Raw genomic sequence first — 13373 nt, forward strand, 5'->3', positions numbered from 1 at the left:
AAGTCTTTGTTAACTCCACCATGTAAGCCCTGTCACAGGACCTGTTTCTTTTCCTGTGTGTGGGTCATAGTCTCCTGTTTCTTTGCCTATCTCATAATTTGTTGTTGTGGTTGAAAACTAAAATGTTTAGACAGTATATTGTATCAACTCTTGATACTGATTCCCACCCCACCCCCCCAACCATGTTCTGGGGCTTGGTTTTTTTTTCCCCTAATATTTTATTTATTTATTTATTTATTTATTTATTTATTTAGGCTGCGCCAGGTCTTAGCTGTGGCATGCAGGATCTTCGTTGCGGCATGCAGACTTCTTAGTTGCAGCATGTATGTGGGATCTAGTTCCCCGACCAGGGATCGAACCTGGGCCCCCTGTATTGGGAGCACTGAGTCTTACCCACTGGACCACCAGGGAAGTCCCTGGAGCTTGTTTTTGTTTGTGTTTGTTTGTTTAGTGGCTCGGCTGGACTATTTCAGTCAAGTGTATTTCCCTCACAGTGTGAAGCCTCTGCTGTGGCTCCTCAGAGGACACAATCTTGGCATGTACACAGTCACTCTGGAATGACAGTGGTTTTAGCAGAATTCTCTTTATGTCTTTTCCTGATCTCTCTGCTAAGCTGTCTGCTTATCTTTTTTTTTTTTTTTTTTAATCTTTTGGCCATGCCCCATGGCATGTGGGATCTTAGTTCCCTGACCAGGGATCGAACCCACGCCCTCTGCATTGACAGCATGGAGTCTTAACCACTGGACCACCAGGGAAGTCCCTGCCTGCTTATCTTGATATCACACTGAGATGTTAGACTCCAGTAATTGCTGGCTCGTTGCTTTATTGTTTTCAACAGTATTCAGGGACATAAGTTGTTTCACAGTCTAATCCAATTAAATCTGGTCCCCCCTGCAGTGGTAGGTTTTTTTTTTCCCCCTTATGCAAGTAATTTATTGAGGCAATACTTACTTTCAGATGAAACCTGTAGGAGTGAGGGAAATAGGATAGGGTAGAGGAGATCTAAAACTGTGGGTTCAGCTTAAGTCTAGCCTCAGTCTGATTCCAGAAAGAGCTCTGGAGTTAGAATGAAATCACAGGGACTTCCCTGGTGGCACAGTGGTTGAGATTCCCGCCTGCCAATGCAGGGGACACGGGTTCAATCCCTGGTCTGGGAAGATCCCACATGCTGCGGAGCAACTAAGCCCGTGTGCCACAACTACTGAGCCTGCGCACCTAGAGCCCGTGCTCCGCAACAAGAGAAGCCACCACAATGAGAAGCCCGCGCACTGCAACAAAGAGTAAGCCCCGCTCGCCGCAACTAGAGAAAGCCCGTGTGCAGCAACGAAGACCCAGTGCAGCCAAAAATAAATTAATTAAATAAATAAATTTAAAAAAAAAGAATGATATCACAGAGTTGTTCCACTTTGAGGCAATGGGGCTGAACTTTTACTCCCACCTCCAACAACCTCTCATTGGCTATGGGCTACTCCCAGAGTGTGTGACTGCTGGGGGGGCATACCTTCCCAGGTATTACTGGGCAGAGTGCCTCCTACTCGCAGGTCTCCAGAGAAGGGGGCAGCTATGGGTCCTTAGTAGCTGGGAGGTGAATGCACCACTAGGTAACAGGGATCTACTACACACCCCAGCAGCTAGAACACATTCAACCAGATCACGCTTAGTAAGGTTGAAGGAATAAATGATAGAGTTTTTCATTTATTTCTCTATTTTATATTTATTCCTGGCTTAATGATTTTTCTAGTGGATTAAGTCCCCTAATCTTCCCAATCTTGATTTTTAAATATTACGTAGAGAATTGTGATAAAATATACGTAACATAAAGTTTACCATTTTAAATGTACAGTTCGTTTCATTAAGTACATTAAAATTGCTCTGCAGCCATAACCACCATCCATCTCCAGAACTTTTTCATCTTTCCAAACTGAAACTGTACTCATTAAATGGTAACTCCCCATTGTCCCAGCAGCCCCCAGTAACTACTATCATACGTTGTTTCTATGAATATGATTACTTTAGATACCTCATATAAGTGGAATCATATAATTGTTCTTTTGTGACTGGCTTATCTCACTTAACATTATGTCATCAAGGTTCATCCATGTTGTAGCATGTGTCAGAATTTCCTTCCTTTTTGAGGCTGGATAATATTCTATTGTATGTATATACTACTTTCTGTTTATACATTATTTGTTGATGGACGCTCAGATTGCTTCCATCTTTTGGCTGTTGTGAATGCTGCTGTGAATATGATGTACAAATACGTGTTTGAGTGCAGGGTTAGTTTTTCAGGCCAATCTCTGAGGTTTGTTCTGATCATAGGAGGGCCCTTCACATTTTCTTTCTCTGGTTCTTTTTGGTAAACTGGCTGACCTGTGATTTAACTTGTTGATCACATGGAGGTACCAGCCTCCTCTCAATTGCTTACTACCAAAATCTCCATTGTTTTCAAGAGTACCATAATGTTTGGACTCCCTTACATTCTGTTCTAAATAAAGTCAGTTTCTTTGGGGAGAACTTTGCAATTTTCTCCTGCTTCTTCCAGTGGGGATAATCTCTGCACCAGTGCACCAGAGCTTGGGGCAGGAACAATGGCCTGTTTCAAGTGATACTATTCTTAAAGAGCAGCGTTCTGGATGGGGCAGAGGAGTAGGACTCTGTGTGGGGCAGTAATCTGTTCTTCTTGGCCTGCCCCTTAAAGTGTAGAGCCTCTGTCCTATGAGCTTGTTACAGACCAGGGTTCTTGGCCTTCCTTAATCAATAGAGATTGATAAGAGACCAGACAAGAAATTTAGGCAAGGCTTTATTGGGGCCCCTGCTACAGCAGGGGGGAGCGAAAACAGGTAACAGTTTCCTTTGCTCGCTCCTCAAGGTGGGGGCCAGCTGGTTCCTTAAATGGGGTGAAGGTAGGGGTGTGTCCAGGGGTCAGGCCGGAGGGGTGGCTTAGGTGGTCTGCCCACCCCTTTGGTGGTGTTGAGTGCAGGGGGCATGCGCAGTACCCTGCTTTTGCTCTTGACACCCTATTTTTGCTCCTGGCTCTTCAGAAGTGGCAGTTGGGGTTTTTTTTTTGGTCTTTTTCTGTCTTGTTGTCCATAATTTGCCCCATCTGCACATGCAGGCAATTATTTTTAGTCCCTTATAGTTTCTTTGTATTGTGTTGCTAGAGGAGACATTTGCCCAGGTTCAGACACTGCAGCAAAGGGTCCCAGGTCCCAGGTCCCAGGTCCCAGCCTGTCTCAAGCTGAGGTTGGGGCAGTTGGGATCCCAGTATTCCTGGCTACTCCATCTTTGGGAAAGCCTCTGTCCTATGACATCCTTCATGGGGCTGGGTGGAGGAAGGAGGGCTGGGTGGAAGAAGGAGGCCCCCAACCTTTCAGCCACACTCACCTGGAATTTAGCTTCTGTAACACAGAACTGTGGGGGAGGGAGGATGAGAAATGCGGTATGCCTGCCCTTTTTCTGACTCTTAACTGAAACCTGGGGGGAGAGGAAGCCCTGACTACTTAGCCAGACCCACCCAGGATGGAGCTTCTATCATGCTAAGCTGGAGGAGGAGTGTTAGTTGTGGTTCAAGGGCTATAAGCTCTTACTGTTCTTAGTAGATTTTCTTGAATAAATGTTTCTTCATTTGCTCTTGGGACAATTTTCAGAGACTTCAAATGGTGTTTTTTGTTTTTAAGTAATTTTCATTGGTTATGGTTGTTTCAGTAGGAAGTAGGTTCATGAATTCTGGGAAGCTTCATCTTGTTTTTCTTTTAAATAGAGGTAGAATTCACAAAACAAAATATGCCATTTTAAAGGTACAATTCAGTCACATTTAGTACATTCACAATGTTGTACAACCATTACCTCTATCTAGCTGCAAAACATTTTCATCATTACAAAAGGAAACCCTGTACTCGTTAAGTAGTTACTCTTCATTCCCCCTCTTCTCCCAGCTGCTGGCAACTACTACTCTGTTTTCTGTCTCTATGGATTTACCTTTTTTGGATATTTCATTAAAATATTGATAGAAGCATACAGTATATGACTTTTTGTGTCTGACTTTTTTCATTTCAGCATAATGTTTTGAGATTCATCTATGTTGTAGCAATGTATCAGTACTTCTTTCTTTTTTATGGCTGAATAATATTCTACTGTGTGGATATTCCATGTTTTATTCATCCATCAGTTGGTGAACATTTGGGTTGTTTCTACCTTTTGGTTGTTGTGAATGTGCTGCTATGAACATTCATGTATAAGCTTTTGTTTGAATGTCTATTTTCAGGTTTTTTAGGTATATATCTAAGAGTGGAATTGCTGAGTCATATGGCTAGTCTATGTTTAACTTTAAAAAGAGTCTATTTTGTGAAGTGTCAATAGTTTGAAGTGCTGCAAGGCTCTGAAACTGTCCTTCATTGTTGAAGCCATAAACTCAGACTTAACAGCTTATAGTAGAGCTTTCGGGCAAGCTTAAGAGTGAAACAAAGACTATCTGTAGATGACAGAGGCTTAACGGCTATGGTTAATTTATTCCTGTAACTAATATTAGAATGGAGAAGAGTAAAATTTTTAGTCAGGTACAGTACATTACTACTTAAAAGTTTTGATTAGTGAAAACATAGTTATAGCTAGCAATTTTTGTCCCAGAAATTGACATTCAAGGGCTTCCCATGAAGAGTACAATTTCAAAAATGTTTGTATTATAACATTTTTTACTTATATACATTTAACCTAGGAAGGGCGAGCATCTCTCTAATTTGACAGCTCTTCCCGTGCAACATTTACTATAGTAATATATCAAACAAACCTAATTATTTATAGTCTTTTTAGAAGATGAAAATAAATAACTGTGCTGTTTCTGGGTTCTTCTGGGAAATCTCCAAGACAGTTTTAGGTGTGAAAGATATCTTGAAAGTTTTATTTTATTTTTTCTATAGTTAGGATCCAAATTTGGGAAGGCAAAATCAAAACAGTTGTCAGAGGTTGCCTGAGGAGCAAAACTTGGTTAATTAAAGTGAAAGTGAAGCATTTAAAAAATAAACATAGATAACTTGATTGTAAAGAAACTTAGTTCTTTCTAAGTGAGAGGAAACCTTTTCTGTTTTTTATTGAATAATCAAGAATATAATAAAGTCCACATGAAGTACAGACATTATTCTGGGAAAACAGTCATCTAGGCAGATTACATAGAAGGTAAAGAGTAACCTTTCATATTTTAGGCAGGTCATTAACCAGTAAACCAAGGAAGCAAGCCCAACAAAATTGAACAAATGTTGCTAAATTTTAAACATATATCATAGCGTATTTTCAGTCTTATATTGTAAATGAAGGCAAATAAAATTCATTTTCCATGTTTTGTCCTTCATTGTGCTCTTCCATGTTCTTAAACAGTTTGCTTTAGAGCACTTGTTCTTTTTTGGGGATCTGTAAGGTCAAAACTATTTTCAAATAATGCTAAGAGGTTATTTACATTAAAATGCAGTGCATTCATCATTGCTACTTTCAAATGAATCAGTCAATTTAAAAAAAATTATCAGTTTTGGGAATTCCCTGGCAGTCCAGTGGTTAGGACTTGGCGCTTCTACTGCTGGGGGCCTGGGTTCCATCCCTGGTCAGGGAACTAAGATCCTGCAAGCTGCGCTATGCAGCACCCCCCATACACACACACAAAAAATCTCAGTTTTAGTTTTTAATGCGGTAAATATCAATAGTTAGAATCCACATAAACAAAAGCTTTTTCGATTTCTTAGCAAGTTTTGAGAGTTATGTAAAAGAGACCCCCAAATTTGAAAACTACTGCTGTAGGAGAAAGCTGCTCTTTTTCCTTGGTAAAACAGAAGCACATACACAGTTGTATTTCTCTGTCACTGTTCCTAGTATAATCTTAACTACTGCTAATGGTTCTAACTTTTAACCAAAGTAACTAATTTATATTTCACATTGAAACACGGAAGTGGAACATTGAGAATTGTCTGAATATGAGCAAATCTCGTGAATACAACTTCTTACAGACACAAACGTCACTTTTATACCTTAAAGTGGCAAAAGTGAACACTTTCATGGACACATCCGGAAACTATAGCTTTTCAATAGCATACAAAAATAGGAAGCAAAAGTATATAAACTTAGTTATGCTTAGTAATCAGTCTGCTAGGATTCCATTATACTTAAAAATTAACTGCTATCCAGTGATTGTCTCTTAATTAACTTAATATTAAGGTTTTAAGTTACCTAAAGATCTTAGAAATTAATCTTTAATATGTGTTGAAATAAAAAGCTTGTCAGAGTAATGATTAGTTGAGCACAAATTTACATTTTTAATCATCTTGAATATTTTTGTAGGGTAATGTTAGCTTGTTTGATTAGTAAACCTGTGTGCGTTCAGGGAAAAACAAACCCAAGTGGAATAAAATGATTAATCATAAAAAATAAATAGCTATTTTTTTTTTTTTTTTAAGAAATGACTTTCTTTTACTCAAGACATAAAAAAATCTATACAATTCACATTTTAGTAATATACAGTGCCATTCACTGCTTAATAAATATTCAGGAACACACAATGATTTAATTCTGGTCCTGTATACCTGACATTGCTGACCAAAGCAGAGAGGAAATATTGATTTTCTTTGGAAATATTCTTTGATTGTATAGGATAAAATCTGTTATCTTCAGCAACCTCCAAAGGCACATACTTTCCTATTTTTGATGATTTATACAGTCGAAAGTTTCTATTTCTTGTATAAACTCCTAGATCCACAAAAAGATGCTTTTCTCCTATGTTATTCTTCACAATTAAAAATGAAAGGTCAGGACTGCTTTGCTTAGCTGACCCCAGCCTCTCCAGTTTCTTTGAATTCGTTGTCCAGCTCTCTCCTATATCCTCATCTGTGGACTTTTTGCTAAAGGAAATTCCTTGTTTAATTGGTGTTTCAGAAAAATGGGAAAATTCATGGCCCGTTGTCTTTGGAGTCATATCATCATCTTCACTAGCAATTAAGTGAAAAGCAGGCTCTAAAATTTTTCTCACAAAATTACCAACATGAATATTATCTTTAAATGCCACATCACGGAGTTGAAATATTAAATGGCGGCTAAATTTTTCACTGGTGCTAGAATCCAAGTTGAGAACATCTTCAGCTGAACAACTAACCCTGTAAAACTGTTGAAGTGCTTTACAAACATGCTCAATGAGTAATGCAACCATCTTTTTCCCATCAGCTCCTGGATTGGCAAGTCTGTTAAATTCCAAATCAAAATAAAGCTTGCACACAGCATTTTCAGGAATGACTTCATAACAGTGCAAGAGAGTTCTTCGGGATTTATAGTAAAACCAAAGTTGAGCATACGTTGTTACGAGGTAAATACGTTGTCCATCGCCCACTTTGCATTCCAAAGCAAATACATGAACGTCCTCTTTACAGCTTTTAACAAAATTAAAAGCTTGAGTTTGCCGATGAAATAGTTTCCAAATGGATGGTGGTTCTTCTGGCTTAGACAATCTTGGTCTGTACACCAAGGACAATGGTTCCCTCTCATAATGGGATGCTCGTTCTTCAATTTGCTTCAGTTTCGCTTCCCATTTTCTCTTCATTGGTTCAGAAGTATGGGGAGACTAAATCCTATCCCACATAGGATGTCTGTCAATTACTACTGTCCTGAAGTCTTCCCCTGCCAGGCCCAGATCAGGTTCTGCCACCTCCGAGACGCCTCTTCAGAGACGCTCGCCGTGGGCGGGAAGCCATGGGTCCTCTGCGGCTGGCAGCACACGCGACCAAATAGCTATTTTTATAAACCAAAATGATCCAACTAGGCTTGTTTGCTGAAGTTGTACAGTTAACTCTTGAACAACAGGGGTTTGAACCGTGCAGTTACACGCAGATTTTTTTTCAGTAGTAAATACAGCAGTACTACAGGGTCCGAGGTTGGTTGAATCGGCGGATGCAGAATGCAGATACAGAGGAACCTTGGATATGGAGGACCAACTGTAAAGTTATATGTGGATTTTCGACAGTGTGGAGGGTGGGTGCCCCTAACTCTTGAGTTGTTCAAGGGTCAACTGTACATGAATTATGTGAACTTAGATTTTTAAAATGTTTCTAAGTTAATTCATGTAGGAAGAAATTTTTAAAGAAGTCTAGCACATTTAAAGTGTTAGAAATTCAATTTCTTTTGTTTTCTGGGAATTTTACAAATATTCCATTTGTGTTAAGTCCTTGTTTTGTTTTGTTTTGTTTTTTTATCAATAAGCCAGTCAAAACAGTGTTCCTTTAACTTAAGAGACTTTAAAATCTAAATACTTAATAACCTCTGGAGATAAATTGTTTGATTTATCACACACAATAGAGATAAAAACCTTTCTGAATTACAGATACAGAGCTTTATAGCTTTGATTCTATAATTTCACCACCAGGTCAAGAGACATGAGTTGTAGAGAGAAAACCTCCCTGGTCTAGTTATCACAGAACTGAAAATGAAATTCTTAAAAAATTTGAGTTCAAAATAGACAAATAGACAAACCAGAGTGTCTTTTTCATCTTGTACCCAAGAGATCTCTGTCATCCTTGTATAGGGGTCACTAAATAAATGTCAAACTATGAAACCAAATTCTCAGTCATTGCTACCACTTAGGGGTAATAACTTATTGGCCATGTAGTAACTGGAAACCAGATGAAAATATACAATCTGTAGAGAGGAAAAGAAACAAAACAAAACTTACAGAAACAGAGAGTCAGCAAAGTTAAATGTATGTTGCCACTTGAGTTTTCCTCGTAGAAGCCCTTGAAAAGCTAAAGCAGGGGCTTCCCTGGTGGTGCAGTGGTTGAGAATCTGCCTGCCAATGCAGGGGACACGGGTTCGAGCCCTGGTCTGGGAGGATCCCACATGCCGCGGTGCAGCTGGGCCCGTGAGCCACAATTACTGAGCCTGCGCGTCTGGAGCCTGTGCTCCGCAACAAGAGAGGCCGCGATAGTGAGAGGCCCGCGCACCGCGATGAAGAGTGGTCCCCACTTGCCACAACTAGAGAAAGCCCTCGCACAGAAACGAAGACCCAACACAGCCATAAATAAATAAATAAATAAAATTTTAAAAAAAGCTAAAGCAGCCCATGAGGTGCAGTTCTCTGGTAATGCAGTTTCCTGGTTCTGCTGGGTGAGTCCACTGGGCATCCTGGTGAAACCTCCAAAACTATTAAAAGATAATTTTCGAAAATGATAAAATTATACAGATATAAAATTAGGGAATCCCCTGGCGGTCCAGCGGTTAGGACTCCGTGATTTCACTGCCATGGGCAGGGGTTGGGGATTTTCAATCTCTGGTCAGGGAACTAAGATCCCACAAGCTGCGCGGAATGGAGAAAAAAAAAAACCAACCAAGACCCACCCCCCCCCCAAAACCCTAAAAACAGAGCTGTGATGACTGAGTGAGAAAGTCACAGCTATCATTAAATAAAAATTTAAAAAAATTAATGCATGCCAGGGAATTTTATTTAACTTAATAATTAATGAGGGAACCAGTAAGATGTTACAGTTGTTTTAAAGGCAATGGCAAAAAAAATTATATAGGCATTTGGGAATGCTGAAATAGATTTGTCAGTAGACAAGTAACTGGTCAGTATCTGCAGGGCAATAATCAGTTGCATTCCACTGGTAAAAGTGTTTTGCATTTCTATGGGCAAGAGTAACTTGCTTGACTATCAGTTTTCAGCAATTTACAGAAATGTAAAATAGCCCAAGACAGTGAAAGCCAAAGATAATCTAGAAGGGTGCGCTAGATGGGACATTCAGTAATTGTTTTTGTCCATTTCAAAATCTTTCACAATTTTTCTTGCCATTAGTTGGAAACATTTTTTTTTTCATTTTGTCTTTTACTATGCTTATCCCTTTTTTGCCATGCAGAAGTTTTTATGAAAATGAAATTCAGGGAATTCCCTGGCAGTCCAGTGATTAGGACTCCATGCTGTCACTGCCAAGGGCCCAGGTTTGATCTCTCCTTGGGGAACTGAGGTCCCACAAGCCACGCAGCACGGCCAAAAAAAAAAAAAGAAAAGAAAAGAAAATTCATCAATCTTTGGCCTTTTTGCTTGATTTTTGAATCATAGGAAGTGTTCCATGCTACTAGGGTATAGGGAAGTCGACTCATGTTTTCTTTTGGTACTTGTATGGTTTTATTTTTTACATTCACATTTCTGATCCTCTTGAATTTGCCTGGCGTATGATGTGATTTTATCTTTTTTTTTTTGGCTGGCCCCCGCCCTTGCAGTGGAAGCACGGAGTCCTAACCACTGGATCACCAGGGAATTCCCTGATTTTATCTTTTTTTATATGGCAAGCCAGCTATCTTAACACTTCTTATTAAAAAGTATATCTTTTTCACATTGATTTGAGATGCTGCCATTATCATTTACTGAATTTTCTTATGTGGTGGGTCTATCTCTGGTTTTTATCCTGTTCATTGTCTACATGTCTATTCATGTGCTATATACCAGTATACAATTATACAGACTTTATTGTTATAATATCTGGTAGGGCTTCCCTCACCTTATTGCTCATCTTTTTCAGGGGTTTCCTAGTGACTCTTCCTTGTTTATTCTTCCAAATGAACTTAATAATAAACTTGTCTCATTCTAGAAAAATCCTCAAAGTATTTTATTGAGAATGAGTTAAATTTATAAATTAAATAGTGAGAACAGACATCTTGATGATGTTTAGTCTTCATATCTAAGAACATGTTATGTCTTTCAGGAGAGTTAGAAGTTTTGCACAAATAAATTTTAGAATTCTTTAAGGTTATGTGTAGTTATTTTTTGGTTGTTATTTTAGTTGGGTCTTTTCTTACATTCTCATTTTTGTTTATATATGTGAATGCTGGTAATCTTTGTATGTTAATTTTTAACCTCTTACTTTATTAAATTTTCTTACTGTTTGTAGTAATTTTTTCCCCATTGATTCCTTATGGGTTTTCTAGGAATGTAATTATATAATTTGTATAGAGAAATAATCTTACTTCTTCCATTCCAGGTCTTAAACCTTAGATTGCTATGTAGTCAAACTTCATAGCCTAATAATTGCAACACAGTAGAGATAGTGGGCATCTTTATCTTTATCTTGACTTTAGCAGGGAAGCCTTTAGTGTTTCCTCATTAAGAGGAACTCTGGCTTTTGGGCCGAGGTATTTATATTTTATTATGCTGAGGAAAAATACCCATTTTATTTAGTGTTTTTAACATGAAACACTGCTGAATTTTGTCTTTCCTGTGTCTATGGAGATGGTCATATGATTTTTTTTCCTTTTGCTCCATTAATATGATTGAATTTATTAATGCATTTCCTATTTTTGAAATAGTCCTGTCTTCATAGAATAAATCCCATTTGTGTCATGATGAATTGCTCTTTTAGTGTGCTGTTGGATTCTGTTTGTGCATATGCTTTTCAAAATTTTTTTGCACTGATACTCATAAATGAGATGGTCTGTAGTTTTCTTCTTCGGTGCAGTCTTTCTCAGGTCTTTGAATCAATGTTGTGCTTATTTCATTAAATAAAATTGGAAGTTTTCTTTCTTTTTCTTTTGAATAATATAATTAACATTGATTATTATCTAATCTTTAAAGTTTTGTTAGAATTACTGATGAGATCAGCTGGGTCTGGTGCCTTTCTTTTTCTTTCTTTTTTTCTTGTAGGAGAGTCTTGATTCCTTTCTTTATTTCTTCTGTGACAGTTGGTCTGTGTTACACTTTCTGTCTCTACAGGGTCAGTAAGTTTTATTCTTTTGAAAAATTATCCATTTCTTCAAATTTATTTGAGTAGAGTTGTACAAATGTAGTCTTATGTTAAAATTTCTTCAGTTTTGATGGCTTGTTTTATCCCCCTTGTCAGTTCTAATGTAGATATTTGTGATTTCACTCACTTTTTCCTTGATTAGGTTTGCTGGTGGTTGGTCTGTTTTGTTGATTTTTTAAAAAAATCTGTCTTGGAATTTATTCATTCTAGTAATTTCTGTTTTCTTTCTTTTTTTTTTTTTAAATTTATTTATTTATTTATGGCTGTGTTGGGTCTTCGTTTCTGTGCGAGGGCTTTCTCTAGTTGCGGCAAGTGGGGGCCACTCTTCATCGCGGTGCGCGGGCCTCTCTCTATCGCGGCCTCTCTTGTTGCTGGGCACAGGCTCCAGATGCGCAGGCTCAGTAGTTGTGGCTCACGGGCCTAGTCGCTCCGCAGCATGTGGGATCTTCCCAGACCAGGGCTCGAACCTGTGTCCCCTGCATTGGCAGGCAGACTCTCAACCACTGCGCCACCAGGGGAGCCCTAATTTCTATTTTCTAACTCATTCCTTTCTGCTTTTATATTTAACGATTTATTTCTTCTGTTTTTTTTGATTTATTTTATTCTTTTTCTAGCTTTTTGTATTTTGCATTTGCTTTATTTTATTTTATTGAGGTAATTATTTAATGCTATTAATTTTTCTCTGATGACTGATCTAGCTGTATCTCACATATTCTGATGTTTTCCTTATTGCTATCTTAAAGAAATTCTGCTGTTTTATTTTTGTATTTACCCTTTGATCCAACAGTTTTTTAAATAGTTATGTCTTAAAAAATTTTCCAGATGTGAAGTTTTTTATTTTTAAAAATTTACTTTTAATCATTAGTTTTATTACAGTAAAGTCAGATAAATCTGTTTGCACTAATTCTATTCTTTGGAATTCACTGAGGTTTTTATTTGTGGCTTAATATATGGTTAGTTTTCATGAGTGTTTCATGTACTCTTGAAAAGAAAGCATATTTTTTATTTGGGTTCTCAGTTTTACACACAGACTCCTTATTAGATAAGTTGGTTATATCTTCTAAGGCCTCATATTGTCTTTCACCTGATCTTTCTTGAATTGAGAGAGGTGTGTTACTGTCCCATTTTATTAATTTGTTACTGTCTCTTCTCACATCTCTTATAGTTTCTGTTTTATGAAAGTTTGTTGTTAAAGTTTTGGGTATATAAATATTAATGTTATATTTATATTTTGAACTGTATTTTTTAGCATAAAGTACACAGATTGTAAGTGTAAAGCTCAAATAATTTTCTCTTTTCCGTGGTGAATGGTGGTTTTTGTTGTTGTTGTTTTGTTTTTGGTTGTTTTGCTGAGAAGTCAATCTTAAGAGAATTTCTCCTTAATTATAGATTAATACTCCTGTAAAGGACTTTGGTAGCATATATAGATCATCTCTTAAGTTATTAGGCAAACTGCACATTAGATCTGCTGTAGACAATTTGATATTTTTGTTGAATTTTCTAAATTCTTCTAGGGAAGCAGTCTATGTCTGAATTCATTAATCTGCTTAATTGTTTAAGTTTTTTTTTTTAAATTAATTAATTAATTTATTTATTGGCTGCATTGGGTCTCTGTTGCTG

The 13373-nt window shown here is 37.7% G+C and overlaps 1 protein-coding gene and 1 pseudogene across 4 annotated transcripts in view; one reads left to right on the forward strand and one right to left on the reverse strand.

Annotated features, from left to right (window-relative positions):
• EXOC6 (exocyst complex component 6) overlaps positions 1-13373 on the forward strand; it is a 207209-nt gene that overhangs the window by 21455 nt on the left and 172381 nt on the right. The gene's annotated exons all lie outside the window — the stretch shown is intronic.
• On the reverse strand, positions 6515-7734 carry LOC137767645 (DNA-directed primase/polymerase protein pseudogene; annotated as a pseudogene).

Source organism: Eschrichtius robustus, chromosome 7 (genome assembly GCF_028021215.1).
Source record: "Eschrichtius robustus isolate mEscRob2 chromosome 7, mEscRob2.pri, whole genome shotgun sequence".
NCBI classification, from domain to species: domain Eukaryota; kingdom Metazoa; phylum Chordata; class Mammalia; order Artiodactyla; family Eschrichtiidae; genus Eschrichtius; species Eschrichtius robustus.